The following is a 6605-nucleotide window of genomic DNA, read 5'->3' as shown; positions in this document are numbered from 1 at the left end:
TAGTGGGAAGTACTGGTGGCCCACCTTAGCTAAGGACGTGAGGTTTTATGTTTCCTCCTGCTCAGTGTGCGCCCAGTGTAAGGCTCCTAGACACCTGCCCAGCGGGAAATTGCAACCCCTACCCGTTCCACGAAGACCGTGGTCCCACCTATCGGTGGACTTCGTGACGGATCTTCCCCCCTCACAAGGGAACACCACGATCCTGGTCGTTGTGGATCGTTTTTCTAAGTCCTGCTGCCTCATTCCTCTGCCCGGTCTCCCTACAGCCCTACAGACTACTGAGGCCCTATTTACACACGTCTTCCGGCACTATGGGGTACCTGAGGATATAGTGTCTGATCAGGGTTCCCAGTTCACCATGAGAGTCTGGAGGTCGTTCATGGAATGTCTGGGAGTCTCGGTCAGCCTGACCTCAGGGTTTCACCCCGAAAGTAATGGGCAGGTGGGAGGAGTCAACCAGGAGGTAGGTAGGTTTCTGAGGTCGTTTTGCCAGGACCGGCGGGGGGAGTGGTCGGTTTTCCTCCCCTGGCCCAAAACTCACTCCGCCACTCCTCCACTAACCTTACACCATTCCAGTGTGTATTAGGTTATCAGCCGGTTCTGGCACCTTGGCATCAGAGCCAGATCGAGGCACCTGCGGTGGATGAATGGTTTCGGCGCTCGCAGGAGACCTGGAACGCTGCCCATGTGCGCCTGCAACGGGCCATCGGGTGGCAAAAGGCGAGCACCGACCGCCACCGCAGTGAGGCTCCGGTGTATGCCCCGGGGGACCGGGTCTGGCTCTCGACCCGAAACCTGCCCCTTCGCCTGCCCTGCCGGAAGCTGGGTCGGCGGTTTGTGGGGCCATTTAAAGTCCTGAGGAGATTGAACGAGGTATGTTATAGGTTACAGCTTCCTCCTGATTATCATATTAACCCCTCGTTCCATGTGTCTCTCCTCAGGCCGGTGGTAGCTGGTCCACTCCAGGAGTCTGAGATACGGGAGGTTCCTCTGCCCCCACTGGATATCGAGGGGGCACCGGCGTACTCGGTCCGTTCCATCTTGGATTCGAGGCGTCGGGTGGGAGGCCTGCAGTATCTCGTGGAGTGGGAGGGTTACGGTCCGGAGGAACGGTGCTGGGTCCCTAGGAGGGACATCCTTGATCCCTCCATGTTGAGGGATTTCCACCGCAGTCATCCGACTCGCCCCGCACCGCATCCTCCTGGCCGTCCCCGAGGCCGGGGAGGGTACTGTCACGGAGGCTGCCCCTCCTCCTTGCTCGGGCAGGCTTCGGCGTTCGTCGTCACCGGAATACTAGCTACTGCCGATCTATGTTCTACGTGTTGTCTGATTGTTACACACCTGTTTCCCATTATGTGATTGCTCCTTCCCTATTTAACCCGGTGGCTCCCATTGTGTTTTGTGCGTGTTTGTTTTTCGTTTCGTGTGTCGTTGGTGAGCGGCTTTGTTCCTCCCTGTGTGGAGGTATTTTGTATTGATTTCTTTACTTATTCAGTAAAGTACGGTTCATAGAGTTCTGTGTCCTGCGCCTGACTTCGATCCACCGCATTACACTGACACTCGTGACAAGAATACACAGCCAGTGTCACGCAGATGATAAAGTTAAATCTCCAGATTAATCATTGATTGAGTGAGCATTGGTAATTATCTGTTTAGGTATTAATGATGGCATCTTTAGTGTCTAATGTCCTCCAGTTAACCACTGTGGATTCAGCCATACTGATCGAACCAACACCCTTTCAAATGAGCAGGAGATCAGAACGATAAATGCATTAGAAGTGATTTTAGGTGACATCATTCATTGTCCTGAAGAGTGGCCTTGTCTGAAATATCTTGCCTACTATTAACTTAAACTGCATGTGTACTATTTAGCATGTACTGTTTAGTAAAAAGTATGCCACGGCCGCATCATACTACTTTTGGTGCGCTCAACACAACTGGGAACTAGGAAACAAAACAAGCTCGGACTGGGAAAATTGTTACGTCAGTGTTCTTCTGGTCGGAGAAGTCGGAGAAGTCGGAGCTCTAGGATGATGCCAGAGTTTCCGACTAATTCCGAGTTGGATGACTGTTAAAAAAAAAATCCCAGTCAGAGCACGTTTTTCCTCAAGTTCACTGTTGTCTTGAACACACCATCAATTACGGCTTCGCATATGAACCGGAAAGGATCGTCTGTCGCCCCACCCTGTGAACTTTCACTTCATCAGAATGTTGATTTTGGGCTAATGTAAGCTAAATAGCCAGCTAGCATTAGGAACTATGTATTTGGAGTAAACTTGAGTTACCGTAGGCCTAAGCATGTATCAATTGAAGAGTCACCTGAAGCTTGAGAGGAATGGGAGATGCAGTAGAGGAATGCAGTGTTGAGCCAGAGGATGACTGGGTAGCTACTACTCTGAACTGTGTGTGGTGAGCTTTCTGGCGTCCAGAGCTGCTGAGGCATCACCCAAGTGGGTGCCATACATTGTGAAGGAGAAGTCCAGTGGCTACATGACTCAGGCTGGTTCCCAGAGTAGCTAGCCCACTACAAGATCGTCACCAGACTCCATCTTCATCAACCATCTTCGTGACCACCTTCCTCTGATCAAGCCATAAACTGTCCCTTTCCATCTTTTGGAGGATGCATGCACTCAAAGACTTGGCCTCTATTGGTTGACCTAGCCAACTATAGCTAGTTTACTCATGACGATGTATTGCTTGTTTTTTTGCTTTTGATGCACTGAGATTGTTATGAAAAGCTGCTATGATGAATTTCTGGTATCGAGAAGTTCAGGATGCAAGAGAGTAGTCGAGACTTAGATGGAGATTTGATTCAGTCATTATTTAATGGTAACAGTACTGGATTCAATGACAGGCGGTACGGACGTAGCCTCCTGTCATCTGAATGACTTCCATAGAAAATCCCTCAGTTTATATAATGCTCTCCAAGCTACTTCTGTCCCACAGTTGCCAACCATTATTGAGTGTCACTCATCTACTACAATAGTATCCCCATACATGGTATCGTGTGGCACCCTAGCCAGGCCCTTCCTCAAGTACTCCTTCTAAGATTAGCAACAGTGTCCCCCAATCTATCTTGGTACACCGACCCTCTGTCACTCACCAGTGACATCAATAACACATGGCGTGTCCTTGTCCTCTGTCCCTCACATTCAGTTTATGAGTTAACATACATTAATAATCTTGTATCAAAAAGTCGTCATATCAAAAGCGGTATAGAAATTAAATAGATTATTATTATACCGAAGATGGTTTATTTAGTTTAGTATAGCAAAAAGCTCTGACGATGTCCAAGAGGCCAAATAAAAAGCATGAGATGGCACACACCCAGAGAAAATGATTTAGTGTAGGCCTAATGACAATTGCAGAATCGCATTACAATACACGTAGGTGTTTTGTTACAGATGCCTCTTTCCATTCATCAAATTGCGGGTGCACAGTGTACTGTTGGGGTTTGTATGCTGAAGTTATTTTGTGAGTAGATGAATATGTGCGGGTAGCCTACAGGAGCGCCTTTAAGTGATTGTTTGACAATCAGATGAAAACATCATGACTGGTTGTGTTTATGCCACATTAAAACACATAGGCGGCATGTCCATAAGGCTAGGGGAAGCTAAACTTCCCTAAAGTAAATTGAATTAAATTGCCAAAATTATATAGCCTAATTAGCTTACTCCTGTCTATACAGAAATAAATTAAATAATTATAAATAGGCTACTACACCAGAAAGCATGATTTGGCCACAGAGGATTATTAGCTTAAAAACAACAACCTGTGGATTGTTTTAAATTGCATAGCCTACAGTCGGAAGGGCCCGTGCTGCAAATACCAAATAGATCATTGTTGAGTTGCAACTGTCAGTGAAAAGCAGAGAGACCCAGCCAGGCATATCGCAATATTTAAAAATACAATTGGGGAAAAACCGCTTGGAAAGCAAATGGCTATTGCAGTAAAGAGATGACAATGAAAAGACTGTCTTTTAGTTTTCAAAATTCGTAACTTAATTGAGCGAACAGCAGCCTATCTTATTGGCACCAGCGGAGAACATCGACCATATCCCTGGTGAGTGTGCATATTCACTGTCTTTGTCATTGGGTCAGTCGCCCTTTTGTTTGTTTTTGGACAAAAATGTCCTCCTCCAGGTTAGATGGATGTCATATTGTATTTGTGTCTCCTCTTTTCGTAGGCCAATTATATGGATCAGACAACATTGTTTTTATTGATCTGTTTGTCAGTGTCAGCAGAGTAGGCTACCCTGTAATTTTTGTAGTATAAAAAAAAAATGTGTGCATGCTCTTGGGTGTTCCGTAAGAAATTAAATCTACTTTCACCCCTGAGTACATCATTAACCAAAACATGAGCAAAGTAGATACAGTAGCTAGACTGCCACATACTTTATCAAATTGGTGTGCCGAGGTGAAACGGTAACATTTACATTGACATTTTAGTAATTTAGCAGATGCTCTTATCCAGCGCGACTTACAAATTGGTGCGTTCAACTTAGGATAGCCAGTGGGACAACCACCCTTTTTTCTCCCTTATTTTAATGGGGGGGGGGGGGGGTAGGGTTTCCTTAAAGAGGTAGGGTTTCAAGTGTCTCCAGAAGGTGGTCAGTGACTCCGCTGTCCTGGCGTCGTGGGGGAGCTTGTTCCACCATTGGGGTGCCAGAGCAGCGAATAGCTTTGACTGGGCTGCACGGGAACTGTGCTTCCGTAGAGGTAGGGGGGCTAGCAGGCCAGAGGTGGATGAACGTAGTGCCCTCGTTTGGGTGTAGGGTCTGATCAGAGCCTGAAGGTAAGGAGGTGCCGTTCCCCTCACAGCTCCGTAGGCAAGCACCATGGTTTTGTAGTAGATGCGAGCTTCAACTGGAAGCCAGTGGAGTGTGCGAAGGAGCGGGGTGACATGAGAGAACTTGGGAAGGTTGAATACCAGACGGGCTGCAGTGTTCTGGATAAGTTGTAGGGGTTTAATGGCACAGGCAGGGAGCCCAGCCAACAGCGAGTTGCAGTAATCCAGACAGGAGATGACATGTGCCTGGATTAGGACCTGTGCCGCTTTCTGTGTAAGGTAGGGTCGTACTCTGCGAATGTTGTAGAGAATGAACCTGCAGGATCGGGTCACCGCTTTGATGTTAGCGGAGAACGACAGGGTGTTGTCCAGGGTCACGCCAAGGTTCTTTGCACTCTGGGAGGAGGACACAATGGAGTTGTTAACCGTGATGGCGAGATCATGGAGCGGGCAATACTTCCCTGAGAGGAAGAGCAGCTCCGTCTTGCCGAGGTTCAGCTTGAGGTGGTGATCCGACATCCACACTGATATGTCTGCCAGACATGCAGAGATGCGATTCGCCACCTGGTTATCAGAAGGGGGAAAGGAGAAAATTAATTGTGTGTCGTCTGCGTAGCAATGATAGGAGCGACCATGTGAGGATATGACAGAGCCAAGTGACTTGGTGTATAGAGAGAATAGGAGAGGGCCTAGAACTGAGCCCTGGGGGACACTAGTGGTGAGAGCACGTAGTGCAGAGACAGATTCTCGCCACGCCACCTGGTAGGAGCGACCTGTCAGGTAGGACGCAATCCAAGAGTGAGCAGCGCCGGAGATGCCTAACTCGGAGAGGGTGGAGAGGAGGATCTGATGGTTCACAGTATCAAAGGCAGTAGATAGGTCTAGAAGGATAAGAGCAGAGGAGAGAGAGTTAGCTTTAGCAGTGCGGAGAGCCTCCATGACACAGAGAAGAGCAGTCTCACTTGAATGACCAGTCTTGAAACTTGACTGGTTTGGATCAAGAAGGTAATTCTGAGAGAGATAGCAGGAGAGTTGGCTAGAGACGGCACGCTCAAGAGTTTTGGAGAGAAAATAAATAAGGGATACTGGTCTGAAGTTGTTGACATCGGAGGGATCGAGAGTAGGTTTTTTGAGGAGGGGTGCAACTCTCGCTCTCTTGAAGACGGAAGGGACATAGCCAGCGGTCAAGGATGAGTTGATGAGCGAGGTCAGGTAAGGGACAAGGTCTCCGGAAATGGTCTGGAGAAGAGAGGAGGGGATAGGGTCAAGCGGGCAGATTGTTGGGCGGCCGGCCGTCACAAGTTGCAAGATTTAATCTGGAGAGAGAGGGGAGAAAGAAGTCAAAGCATAGGGTAGGGCACTGTGAGCAGGACCAGCAGTGTCATTTGACTTAATAAATGAGGATCGGATGTCGTCAACCTTCTTTTCAAAATGGTTGACGAAGTCATCCACAGAAAGGGAGGGGAGGGGGAGGAGGAGGAGGATTCAGCAGGGAGGAGAAGGTGGCAAAGAGCTTCCTAGGGTTAGAGGCAGAGGCTTGAAATTTAGAGTGGTAGAAAGTGGCTTTAGCAGCAGAAACAGAGGAAGAAAATGTAGAGAGGGGGGAGTGAAAGATGACAGGTCCGCAGGGAGTCTAGTTTTCCTCCATTTCCGCTCGGCTGCCTGGAGCCCTGTTCTGTGAGCTCGCAATGAGTCGTCAAGACACGGAGCAGGAGGGGAGGACCGAGCAGGCGGGAGGATAGGGGACATAGAGAGTCAAAATATGCAGAAAGGGAGGAGAGGAGGGTTGAGGAGGCAAAATCAGGAGATCGGAGGGA

Source organism: Coregonus lavaretus (assembly GCF_964263955.1).
Source record: "Coregonus lavaretus genome assembly, chromosome: 20".
NCBI classification, from domain to species: Eukaryota; Metazoa; Chordata; class Actinopteri; order Salmoniformes; family Salmonidae; genus Coregonus; species Coregonus lavaretus.
This window is presented reverse-complemented; position numbering follows the sequence as displayed.